This window comes from Marmota monax, unplaced genomic scaffold (genome assembly GCF_021218885.2).
Source record: "Marmota monax isolate L192 unplaced genomic scaffold, Marmota_monax_Labrador192_F-V1.1 WCK01_AAM20220418_F8-fsc00125, whole genome shotgun sequence".
Taxonomy (NCBI): Eukaryota; Metazoa; Chordata; class Mammalia; order Rodentia; family Sciuridae; genus Marmota; species Marmota monax.
The window spans coordinates 7643992-7657544 of NW_026695235.1; the positions used below are offsets into that span (position 1 = coordinate 7643992).

A 13553-nucleotide genomic window follows, 5' to 3' on the forward strand; every position below is an offset into this window, starting at 1 on the left:
ACTGTGTCTACCCAGGGCCCTAGTTTATTCTCTTTGGGAAGAAATAATCAATTTGACCAAATTGTGAGTGATCACTAAAGAGTCTGGCTTCTGGAATGTTCTCTGGGGGTGGATCTTCTCACAGAAAATTCCCACGTTCACAAAGAATAAGAACCCATTTTTGTAATATGGATTGGTAAGGGTATGAGGCAGGCTTCATCAGTGTGCAGCCTGTGCAACTGCACAAGGGCTCCATTCTCAGAAGGTCCCAGCTTGGTTTCATGCTTTGTTGTGTCAACATCTTGAAATAATACTATTTGAACAAGGGGCTCTGCATTTTTATTTTGCCCTGGGCTACACAAATTATGTAGCCATCTCTGGTAGGATGACTTCATGATGGGGTGTGAAGAGCTTAGGATTTAAAATCAGGCAGATCTGCATCAAATCCTGACGTCTTACTTGATAGCTGTTACCTTGGGCAAGTGGCCTGAGTTTTCTTAGCCAGAGTAGAACCGCTAAGGCTTCCTTGTGGGCTTGTTGTAAAGACTGCATAGTTTGCCTCACATGTAGTCAGCTTCGGCCCCAGCTTCAACACAATGAACGAAAATAATTTGCCCTGAAGTTAATTTAAGCAAGTTGTACCAGGTTCTTGGAATATACGGCATGTGCAACTCAGTAGGGCAGAACGTGCATTTCCTGAGTTACTCTGACATGCTCTGCTCCAAAGTCCAGTTTATAAAGTGCTGGCCCAAGAGAACCCCTCAGCCAACTCCAAGTTTGAAGGAGGTATTTTATTGATCTTATGTGTTTGCTTTCCTGGGGACTAGTTCGTAGCATGGTGATGACAGACGGTGACGTAGGTAGCACAATGCAGCCGCCACAGTAGCTGTTGACTGCAAATGTGTCACTTCTAGAATTCCTGTCACTTTTGGGGTCTGTGATGGCACCTCCCATGCTGTGCGCCAGGTGATTTGAAAGAGTAAGTGACTCAGCCAAGCTCCCACAACCAAGAGGCAGAGAGCTGGCATTCAGACTCTGCTCCTGCAGGCGTGACCCCCAGAGCTCCGCCCGCCCTGCTGCGCTCCCTCCTCCTCGCCTCTGACCTGTGCCTGTGTCCTTCTTCTCTTTTGCTTCTGTCCTGTCTCCCTCCGGCAGCGCTGGCCAAGGCGAGAACCTGCCCCCCCGCCCCGCCCGATCGCTGACAGCCTGGACCCCTTGCTGTCCTCCCAGACTAGAAGGAAATGGCCCTCAGAGACATTCTCCACTCTTACTTCTTCCACCAGAGGGGCTGTTTCTGACTGTTGAGGTCACTCTCACCAGGGTGTGGCGCCTGAGGAGAAGGCGGAACCTGGCGGGTGGGGCTGCTGGGTTCAGTCCTGCTCTCAGAATCCTTTTCCCCCAGGGACAAAGTCGTATCTGGCTTCCTCAGGGCCGCTCTTCTGACAGGGGGTCCGTAGCAATGGCATCAGAGGCGGAGGGCCTCTCTGAGGACCTCTGAGCCAGCAGTTGGCTCAGGCTGCGTGGTGTCCGGCCATGGGGTCCTCCCCCCAAGGAGCGCTGGCCATCAGCCGGAGACACTGACGCGTGAACAAGTCCTGGAGGTCTTCCTGGGGTCCTGTGAGGCCCTTCCTGGTTCCCGTCCAGGGCTTGTGAGTGGCAGAGTCGAAACACAGAGGACCTCATTGCTCTACATGTCACAGGCAAAACCTGGGGACAATAAACCCAGATGGAAGGGAATCCTAGGGCCTCCTGTCCCGCAGTCACAGCCTCGGGCCAGGCAGGTCCACTTTACCCAGAGGCTTAGGGAGGCCCGTGCTGGGCTTCCAGAGCACGGGTTCAGCCTCCCTTCCCCATCACACTACTCCCTAGATGGATAAAGGTGACGTGTACCCTGTCCTTGGTTGTGACCCTGGGGACAAAGCTGAGCTTCAACATGTTGGGACACCCCCTGGAGTCACCTGGGCCAGGCGCTGGATCAGGGTGGGCTGGTCCTCAGGCCAGGGTGCAGCGCCTGCCAGCGGCCTTCGGTCTTGCTCCCTCCCTGCCATCTGTTTCTCACCTGCCCGACGGGCTGTAGCCTGGTTCCCATCTGGTCATCGCTCCAAACTCAGGGAAGCTGCATGTGGCAAATGGCCATCACAGAAAGAAGGAGTCACAAAGGCTGCAGTGTGGGTCACCCACAGGTTCTGAGAGCCAGAAATGCCGGCCCCCTTAGCTCACCCTCCCGTGCGCCAATGGCCGCCAGCTGTGCGGAGGCCGGCTCTCCGCCCAGGCTCACCCTCCAGGTCCTCGGGCCCAGATCCGACATTGACCTTCGAGACTCCTTGTTCTCCCCAGGAATTGTCAAGGCCTCCTGGTTGGACCTGGGAACTTGGATTTCGTTTTAAACACCCCCAGGCCCACAAGACCTTGCTCACTCTTATCACTAGAGAGCTGTGACTTCCTGCCTGAAAAGAAACCCCACATGGGAAAGCAGTGGGCAGCGTCCCCTCCACTCACCCCCCGGGACAGCCCCACAGCACTAAATGACCCTCCCAGCATCCACAGCGTTGAGGCCGAAGAGTAGGAACTTCATTGTCTGTCATCTGCCTACCTGTCCACATCTGCCTACCTGTCCTCATCTGCCTACCTGTCCTCATCTGCCTACCTGTCCTCATCTGCCTACCTGTCCATCACCTGCCTACCTGTCCACCATCTGCCTACCTGTCCTCATCCGCCTACCTGTCCTCATCCGCCTACCTGTCATCATCTGCCTACCTGTCCTCATCTGCCTACCTGTCCATCACCTGCCTACCTGTCCACCATCTGCCTACCTGTCCTCATCTGCCTACCTGTCCATCACCTGCCTACCTGTCCTCATTTGCCTACCTGTCCATCACCTGCCTACCTGTCCACCATCTGCCTACCTGTCCATCACCTGCCTACCTGTCCACCATCTGCCTACCTGTCCATCGCCTGCCTACCTGTCCTCATCTGCCTACCTGTCCACATCTGCCTACCTGTCCTCATCTGCCTACCTGTCCTCATCTGCCTACCTGTCCATCACCTGCCTACCTGTCCACCATCTGCCTACCTGTCCTCATCTGCCTACCTGTCATCATCTGCCTACCTGTCCTCATCTGCCTACCTGTCATCCATCGCTCTAGCCACCATCTGTCTGTCCGTCACCTCCATCATCTACCTAGCTTTGTCTTCTCTTCATAGACAGCTAGAACATGTAGTGTTTTGAAACAACTTTGGAGTATTTATTATTTTGAAAGCCTTTTAAAAACAATTCCCATCAAAGAGACAGAGCAAGGAGGGGCACAAGCTATCACTCCTGTGATACCACAGTGTGTGTGTGTGTGTGTGAGTGGGGTGTGTATGTGTGTGGGGCTGGCTCCCGGGGCAGGGATCAGTTCCTGTGGACTTTCCCTCTGGCTGTGGAAAGTCCAGGTCTTTCCTTGAGAGCTTGCCCTAGTGGTTTTGTCCCCACACAGCCTTTGAGAAGAGCCCTGGGCCAGGACAGGTCACTGAGCAAGACCTCGGCCAAGGCCATGTCCTTGCAGTCCTTCTGATTCTAATCACATCCAATCTGTCCCGCATGTGGCATGAGGGACACCTTGAGTGTTGTTCCAGGACTCAGCACGTGCTGTGTGAACACGCATTGCTCCTGTTGGATGTGCTGCATTAGCAGGTTGAGCCTGAGCTTCCCTGACACACAGCGCTGCTGTGTCAGCACTCACTGCATGAACAGCACATGGCACATGGCGCTAACAATAACGCTCTGTGGCAGTGCACGTCATCTGTTATATCATTAACAACCTCCTGATTGCGTCAGCACATCACATGTTACTTTAGTAACACGTTACACTGTTAGCACATCTTGCATCAATTTGGTAACACATTACATATCTTGCCACATACACACTGGATATTTCAGTGATGTGCACTTCACATCATGCTATCAACACCCTCCCTGCTGTGTCGTTAGCACATTGTGCATCACAATTATACGAACTTTATATTACATTAATGGCACACCACACAACTGATGCCTCATTGAAAATGCAGGACATGTCGCATTAGCATGCAGCGATAACGCTCTCTGGAGCACAGGATTAGCACGTCATGCATTCCGTCAGCACACATAACATGTTATGTTAATATACACACCTTGATGCCTGGCTCAAGGAAACAGCATCCTTTCTGATCCCCTTCACTCCTGGTTGTCCCCCGCAGCTAGTGTAGACAGATCTGGTTCCACAAAGACATGACAACTCCCGAGAGTCCTTGCCCTGGCCTATAAGGTGTCCTCTGGCTCCTGGGGAGGCTCACCATCTCTCCCCGCCCCAGTGTCTCTCACACCTGGACAGTCCCTTGGCGTTGCACTACCCCATGGGGCCCTGTCACTTGAACTCACTCCCTGGCAGCTGCTCACCTGGGGTGCACACGCCTGGTCAGGGGGCCAGGTGGAGAGGTAGCAAGTCTCAGCAGCACAGAGCCCACAGCCATCCCTGATGCCAAGACCTTGAGGGTGGCAGGCCCTGGCCAGGTGAGGGGGTGGTGCAATCAATGAGCAGTGTCCTGTCCTCAAAGAGCTGGAGTCAAGCAGGGTGGAGAGAGTAGAGGTCATTTAATTGAGGACAATGTGACGTTACAGCTCACGTTATGGGAAAACTCATTTGATGCCACTCCATGGTGCTGGGCTGGGGATGCGTCTCCCCAGGCTCCCTCCTGGCACTCTGTGGCAGCCTCTCTCCCACCCTGGACCTTCCTGGGGCTTTGTGTGCATTGCACGCCCTTCACCCAGGTCTGTGTGACCCCAAGAGCAGAGGAGCTGGAGGGTCTCCCTGCATGGGCCTCACCAGCCAGGGAGAACAGTGAATCTGGGAAGGGTGTTTGCTTTAGGTCTTCCAGATCCATGGCCCAGGGGACAGAAAGGCTCTAAGTGTCCAGTGAAGGTCCCCACTTCCTCTAGACAAAAATGCTGCAGGAAGGGATTTGGGTGGCTCCCATGTGGGAATCCCAGCCATTCCATCTGCGCCCTGAATGGCCCGAGCCTGGTTCAGCTGTAGAATGTGCCCTGATACCAACAGTGTCATGCTATCAATGGACAATGACATTGGCCAGGCTGCCACACAGTGAGCCACCTCTACCACGGTGCTGGCAACACACTTACAAAGTGTGACGCACACCGCACCCCCAGTCTCCCTCCACACACTGCCAAGAACTGTCCTCGCCATCACCCAACAGTGAGGGAAGGAGGCCCCATGAGAAGGGTCACTTGCCCACAGCAGTGAGTGGGCCACAGCCCGGCATCCCCAGGCCTGCCTTTCCTCCACTGCGTGTGGTCCTTTGGCCATCACATCCTGTCTACTCCAGGAGGCAGGCCACCTCTGGGACCCTCTGTACCTACTGTATGTGTGCCTCCTCTGGCTGCTTCCACAGCCTGGCACTGAGCAGGGAGAGGAGGCAAGTCACTGGGTGGAAATGGACAAGTGACATCTCCTCTGACAAACTCCCGTCTCCTCCAGCCAGCAGGTCCTCTGAGACCAGAGGACGGAGAAGACGGGCGGCACTGCGCATCTCTAAGGAGCAGGTTAGAGGCTGGTGTGGTGTGGTCATGTGGGCGGCCCCTGGCAGCCCTGATTCCAGACCAGAGGGGACAGGAAAGGGGAAGAGATGATATTTTATTTCCCGTGTTGCTCGGGGGCCACTTTGATTCTTACCAAGAAAGGAACAGGCTGGTGGCTGGGGACCTCCAACCTTCATTTCTATGCAACCCAGGGTCACAGACTTGGGAGCGAAAAGGACCGTTGGTGCCACTCCAGGCCAGCTGGTCCTTGTACCTCAAGTCCCCAGGCCTCTGTCTCCAGGGGCTACATGGGATCACGAGATTTCACTGTCTCCATGCTCTTTCTAGAATCTTCTCCAGCTCTGGTCTCCAAAACAAGAGCATTGCTCTATAGCCAAGAGAAGCAGGAATAAAAAGAAACACGGTGACGTAGCTGATGTTCCAGGGGACCAGGAAAAGCCCCCAAAGAAAACCTCCTTTCACCCAACGACGCCACTCACCCAGAGCCCTGGGGATGGGATTTCTGTCATAACTCAGTTTAACCAAAGACCTCTGTTGGGGCCTGTTGGTGACCCCCCTGGGAAGCCAAGCAGAGTGAAGTCCTTGCTGGTTCTCCATCAGGGCCTCGGTCAGAGCTGGGCCAGAACTCGTCATGTGATCATGGCGATGGCGAGAGGAGAGGACCACGGTCTCTGAGGCTGACTTAGAACCAGAGCACAGACATACTGGCACTGTTCTGAGCACCCTGTCAATATTGACTCACTGGATTCTCACACTGTTATCACCTCCACTCCACAGATAAGAAAACTGAGGCAAAAAGTCAAGGAGACACTCAAGGACACACTGATAAATCCTCACACCCGGCTGCCTGGTCCAAAGCCACTAAGCCACGCCCAAGGTCATGGAGCAAGAGGCACCCCAGCTTCCCGTACCTAGACGAAGAACAACCAGAAACACAACAAACCACAGCTTCCTCCAGAGCTCAACTGCCCATCCCTCAGACACAAAGCATTTTGTTTCATTTTTTAAAAAATTTTCCTCTGGAACTTACCTAACAGTAATGTATAAAATGGGGGTGTTTATGAGGGAGGCACATTCGTTTGGAGATCACACCTTCTGCCTTAAGTGCTTCTGCGTAAGCAACCTACAACTGTATTTTCTTCCTCTTTACGGAATCCCTTAGATCAGCTCATTTGACCAATCTTTGCCTTTTTCTCCTGAAAGTTTCAAGCTAGGACACACCATCATGCATCATGGAGAATGCTGTCCTGTGTCCAGCAGGGTGTGGTGATTAGCTGAGCTCAGGGCTTCCTCCCACCTGCCCCAGGAGGTCTGCAGGCCAGGCGAGGTAAGCAGTGGTGCCCCAGGGTCCCTGCTCAGCCTTCACGTGTCCTGAGGCAGGCCGGGTTCCCAGATCTGCTGTCTTGAGTCTTCTGTAGGGCAGATCTCCGGGCGGCAGAGAGCTTGCCCACCTGGGGAGGGGAGTGAGGGGACGCAGCAGGGTCTGCAGCTCTGGGGGCTCACGCTGTCCTTGTCTGTGATCTTGTCCTCATACCTCAGGACTAGCTTTGCCTGCCTGGGAGGAAGTCACACGACTGAGCAGGCCCAAGGGTTTGGTTGATCCAAGGTTTCTCCAACCCCAGCAGTACTAACATTTGAGTCTAGAATCTTCCCTGTCATGGGGCCCACCCTGTGTATATAGGAGGGCAGCTGCCCTAGATGTCAATAGTGATCCTCTTGTTATCACAATGAAAATATCTCTAGGTAATGCCAAATGCCAAAGAACCGCCTGTCGAGAATGGCTGGTTTATTCTGATAACTCTAGAAATAATGAAAATTTTGGAATTAAATCCAACTCCTTCAGACCAGACTCCAATCCTCTGCATTGAATCCAGAATTAACCTAACAACCTCACGTTATTTAAGATGAGCCATGAAATGGCTACGCAGATTGGCTCAAGGTGGGGGTGGGGGACAGTGCCACATGGAAAGGGCCATTCAGTTATGTCCAGGAAGAACACAGGTGTTCTCCTCCTGTTTCAGGATTCTTGGAGGGGGCGTCAGAAGCAGTCTAACATGATACCCCACACTTTGAATGTAGGCCCCAGTGAGCAGCAAGTACGGAAGCAAAACTGAGGAAGATCAACGCCCTAAATCTCTGCCCAGTCAATGTGCGTGGGGCTGGACCACTCCCACTCCATCTGTAGACTATTGTGGCATCAGAGGGTCGATGCAGTGAGGCCCCAGAGGAATGCACATCTGGGAACCACGGCGGGAGGGGGAGGGGGCCACCCTGATCCAGCACTCAGTTTCTCCCTGTTGTGCTCATGCGCTGTCTGATGTCCACTCCACTGGGCGCCTGAGCACCCAACTCGCCCTGTGGGAGAATGCTTTGGCTCTTGCTCAGAGCATCATGCTCACATGCACCAGAGCCACTGGACAAACTTGCCATCACCATCCCCTGTGGTTTCCACATTATTGATGGTCCTAGGACCAGACCCAAAGATGAGTCATAGGAGTTAGTTAGTCGACTTGCACAGGGAACGTCCATCCCCCCTGCTGGGAGACCATATGTTATTTGATGCTGATTTTCAATAAGCAAATCCATTTCAAATCCAGAAAACATTCCAGGGGGAAAGGAGAAACCCTTTCAGACTGCTTGCTTTCAACTGTGTCCCTCCCCAGAGGTATGATCTTCTTGTAGGGTAGGCAGAGTTCCAAGGACCCATGCCCTTGAACAATCCCTGCCCCTTGAGTGTGGGCCAAGGCTGTGGACAGGATAAGATATCACCTCTGTGGTCGTGTCCCACATGACAAAGGGATTTTTGCAGCTGCAAACAGAATCCCTAAACAGTTGCATTTACACAAAGGGAGACTGTCCTGGGTGGGCTTTATTCAATCAGGTGAGTTTTTACAGTTTCAAAGGCTGAGACAGAAGTCAGACAGAGACATGTTCCTGCTGGCTTGGAAGAAGCAAGCTGCCATGTTTGAACAGCCCATGGAAAGTATCCATGTAGCCAGGACTTGAGGGTGGCCTGGGAGCTGGGAGCCACCCCAGCCTGATAGCCAGCAAGGAAATAGGGACCTCAGTCCGACAACCACATGGAGTTGGATTCTGCCAACCCCCCGTGAGTTGGGAAGATGCCATGAGCCTCAGATGAGCTTGTGGACCTGGTTCACTCCTTCGTTCAAACCTCATGAGGCTGAGAGGAGACTCGGCTCCACTGTGCCCAGACCCCAGGTAACTGGGTGCATGGCGATAAAAAACAAATGCACTTCATTTTGTTGCTGGACTGTATCTTCACTTTCTCCCCTTATTTTCTGTGTTCTCAATGCTCTGCACCTGGGCCTTGCTGGCTGTGGGGAGACTGCCCCTCCAGGGTGAGGCAATCCCTAAAGACAGCAAAAGACTGGCCCTGGAGCATGCCTTTCCCATGCATGCCAGCCACTATAGTGCCCACAGGCTGAGCCAGCTTCTCTTTGGGGCCCTTGCCCCAGAGTCCAGGAGAAGTGTTCACACTAGCCAACCCAGGCCTGCCTGGCATTGACACAGCCTCACACATCCTTCAAAGCCCACCTCTACCTTTCCCTAGAGCCCCCTGCCTCCTGACAGACCCTCCCCATGCCACGCTACATCCTCAACCCCCAGGGGTGGTGTCTCCTCCTGGGAACCGCACGCAGCCATCTCTGCATTGAATAGCACTTGTCTCCTGACCTGTCATCCTCCCTGTTGTCCTCACGGTACTTGAGGGATACCAACCCAAAGCTCAAGCCCAACGGGTAGGGCCATATCGGTTCCGTTCTTTTCTCTATGCATTCTCCTCAGATCCTTCCAAACTTCAGACGTGTAAAAAGTGTCCTGACTGTAGATGATTAAATCTTGACCTTGATTGGATTCCGACAGAAATTTTTTAGTACTGAAAAAATCCTTGACAAAGGAGAAGCAGCACATCTTGGCTTTTATCCCTTCTTACAGATTTTAGTATAAGCCAAACAGGAAATAGAAGGATGGGGAAGGTGTTGCCAGACCAAACAGAACAATAGGCAGGCTTCCACGTCAGACGCCGGACGGTTGCAGGCGGCCAGTATCCTCTAATGGAAAAATTCACAGATGTAACAAACATAAGTGAGCTTCACACAATGTGTTTGTCAATACCTTTGTGATGGTCCTATGCTAGAACAGCCATCGGAGGGCTGGTGGGGGCCAGCCTTCATCCAGAGTTGACCACCCCAGAGCTCACCACATGTCTTTTGCTATGTTTATCTCAGAGAAAAGTGAACTTCTTCTCTTACTAATGTTTTAAGCATTTTCCTCTTAGGAAACAAATGTAATTTAAGCAAATGATCTAACACCTACACTATTTTTTGCTTATAATATAAAAGGGTTACTTCTTTGAGAAAGCCAAGCTAGTTATTTGTAAACTGATTCTTTTCACTGGTAAGCTGCTGATTCTTTACAAGTGTTTTTATTGCTACTGTAGCCATGTTGACATTGTTAGCTTTATCTATGTAGCATATTTTCTCTAAGAGGCAGATTTCAGAGGCTAGTCAGGTTTGGATATAATTTGTTGCAAGATTTTTTTTTTTTTAACTTTTATAAATAATAGTGTCAGAGACTCAGGCGTCTGCAAATGAACTGATGACTACTATAAACACAAATGTACACGCCCTTGTGTATGACCACACAAATCCCCATATCTTACTCTTTTCAATATACTCTTGGAGGGTGTGCAGGTATGTGCCCTTGTATGCAGGTATGTGCCTTTGTGCCTATATGTGCGCATGCATGGGTTGTGAGTGATACTCAATTAAAGGTGGTCACATTACATTACAGAAGCAACCCTTTGGAATTAGACATGCCGGTGATGGACATCAGTGCTGCAGCTTACTGACTTCATGACTATAACTTCAGATATTTAAATATATTTGTGCATCCACTTAGCTTTACAAAGAGAGTAATAATTGCTATGGCACAGAGATACTAAAACAAAGGTTAAATGTGGCTCCGTCTGCCTGGAATTTCTTTTGCCCTGATCATGCCACATTGGTTTCTTCCTGTCGTTCAAATGTCATACAAATTTAGAAAGGCTGACCCTGACTAATTAGCCCAAATCATTTCCCCAGTGACTCTTATATCACTTGATTCACAGCACTTGTTCATATCTTATTAGATCACATTCATTTAATTAATTGAATATGTGTTTGACTCCCTCTGCAAGAGAATAAGTGTCATGAGACCAGGACCTTGTCTATCTTATTCACTATTCTAACACCCAGTGCTTGAACACTCCCAGTACAGAGCAGTCACTGGATAAATATCTGTCAGAAGGAAGGGAGGGAGGGAGGGAGGAAGAAGGGGGCAGGCAGGAGGCAGAAGGGAAAGAGGAAGGGAGGTGTTATCAACAGGACGGGCAGGAGAAGGGTGAATTGTCCAGCAAATGACCGTCACATGACTTGGGCCCTGAGACGCTTCATTTTTCTACCTGTGATTTCTGGCAAATTTCTGGTATTTCTGGCAAATTTGAGCCTCCTTTCTCTTATCAGTAGTAAGAGCTTCTACCTGACAGGGTGGTTATGAGGAATAAAGGAAGAACAAGTAAATACGTGCAGAGTATATAGCAGAATACTCTGTGTCCTTGAAATATTGACTGCTGATATTGTGTTGCTTCCTTCAAAGGATATCAATTGACACAAGCTTTTGAGATCTTACTCCAATGCAATCTACAGGTGATTGTCAGGAATTCATTCAAATAATACATTTCCTTTTAGAAAAGTAACCATCATGATATCATTAATAAATGAGAAAACTTTCATCCGTATTTATAGTTTTTAAGTCAATAGGACTAGAGTTAAACTTCAGCACAAGGACTGTGTGACCCCTGAGTTAGAAATTGTAATCCCTTTCACTGTTGGGTGGTGGAATCAAACAAATCTTAAGTAAGCCGCACAGAAAGCTATGCTTAAGTTGCTTTGAGTTCACCTTCGTGTTTCTGCAGGGACAGAGAAGGCACCTTGAATTTTAAGTGAGAACAACAGTGAAATGATTATGTAAAATGCTATCAGAAAATGAAAAGCTGGTACTGATTTTCTTCTCATTGTCTGGAGTGTATACAGGGTTATTTCTCCCTGAAGCATAGTTTATTTTTTTTTTAAATCTCTTATAACAAAATTGCTCAAGGTACTCTAAGGATAATTTTCTGCAAAATAGATTGAATTCTGAACAGCGAGGACAGGGCAGGTGCTTTCAGCCAGCATTGTCTTGTAATTGGCTAAGGCAAAGCCAGGATGCCATCCTCCCACTCTCCTTGCCCTGGTTTCCTGTTCTCGGAGCTTGCTGAGGATTTGCCCACCTGCCCTTTTGGACGGAGAGCTCCATTTATAATCCCAAACCATGGAGATGGAGAGCCTCGGGCGCTGGTGGGCAGCCGCCGTGGCTGCCTTCCCCCTGAGGCTGCCCTGACGAGATCAATGGGGAATACTTTGGTACTGACCTGAATAGCAGCCACTTCATCACATCCACAGCTGGCCGGGCTGGGCGGGCGTCGCCTGTGGCGGTGCCAGGGTCTTCCCTGGCTGCTGTCTCCCTGCTACTTTCTCTGCAGCTAAAGCAGCTGGAATATCTGCATCCACACACAATCCACGGCTTTCACTGTTGCCAGTTCCATAAGGAATCCGACCATGTGAACGTGGATATCTGTGGGGCTTCGGGAGGTTGAGCCGGCCTGGGGTGTGCTGGAGGTGAGGCTGTGGTGTGCGCAGAGCAGCCTGACCCAGCAGGAGGACCTGCGTCCTCAGGGATCAAGGGAGATGCTTTTCCATCCTTCATCTTCTTCATCTTTCTCCTCTCGAAGCTGCCCCCAAACTTCTTCTGTTTTGGTTTTGAGTTTTCTGGAAAGAAGATTATCTGACCATCAACAGCTTTCAATAAAACGATCACAGCCAGAGACTCTCCCTGTCTGTTTCCTTCAGGAGACTCTGTGTCCCCTGCTGTTGCCTCTGACTCCCCCCAGCAGCTCCCCAGCCCCACATCTGCCTTCCCCCTGGTGGGTGCCTGAGCGGAAGTGCACCTGCCTACCCTCCTACACAAGAAGAGGCCCGTCCTGAGCAGGGCTGCGCTGAGGCTGCTGTGAACTGGACCACGGGAAGGTGCCCTGCCTGTAAGAGCTGGAGACCTCAAGGCACGATGCATGGGGTCTGTGCCTGAGCACAGGAGGGACATGGGAGTCTCTGGTGTCTCAGGAAGGCCTTGGGCACGTGGGAGGCCCCGACTTGAGACAGTGCTATCGGTGGAGAAGAGAGGAGAGGACGATCCTGGTGAAGGAAAACGAGAGGGCAGCTCAGAAACAAGAAGGGCCAGTGAGATCCGAGGCCTGTCCAGCTTCCAATGGGAACAGCGACCATTCCATTTGAGAGTGATGACCAGGTCCCAGGGGCCACTGAAGGGCGGACTGTGAAGCCTCAGGTTTGGAGAAGGGAGCTCCTGATGGATTCGGCAGGTTTTCTCTCTCAGTTGTTAGAGAGTGGGAGAGGCCCGTTTTCCACTAGGCAGAGCTGTCAGGACGTACCGCCAGCTGCTCGTGGGAGGTCATTCTGCATGCAGTGTGACAAAGGAGCCGAAGCTGGGGACGACCAGATAAGGGGCTACTGCGATGGTCCAAGTGCGTGACGGCTTGGGCCTGGACTAAGCTATGGCCAGGACAGAAGAAGAAGGGAAAGTGGAGAGTGGCAGATGTTAGGCCCAAATGTTAGCCTGAAGGAAGGGGATAAGCCACCCTATACAGAACGAAGGCCGGGAGTGGGACTTCCAGGCAGAAGAGCCAAGGAAGGGTTAAACTCCACGTCTCAGGATTAACTGCCAGCGTCCCCCAGAGATAGGAAGTGTGGCTGCAGAAGCTTCAGGCCCTAACCAGCCCAGCACCGGGATCTTGCCAATTATAATGAGTTGCTAAGGGGCACACAGCCAGAGGAAACGCCCCTGAGTTTAAGTAATAAGCGATGCTCTGCCATCCAGCCCAGGG

At 51.4% G+C, this 13553-nt stretch overlaps 1 long non-coding RNA gene across 2 annotated transcripts; it reads right to left on the reverse strand.

Annotated features, from left to right (window-relative positions):
* Window positions 1-301: 301 nt before the first annotated feature.
* LOC124089271 (uncharacterized) lies at window positions 302-12530 on the reverse strand. Of its 2 annotated transcripts, none has more exons than XR_006850678.1 (4): window positions 12027-12530; window positions 5691-5924; window positions 2039-4559; window positions 302-1686 (listed from the first exon to the last, which is right to left on the reverse strand). It is a non-coding gene; the product is annotated as an uncharacterized LOC124089271 (long non-coding RNA). The 2 variants fall into 2 exon arrangements; XR_009226235.1 differs by lacking the exon at window positions 12027-12530 and adding an exon at window positions 6037-7464.
* Window positions 12531-13553: the final 1023 nt, after the last annotated feature.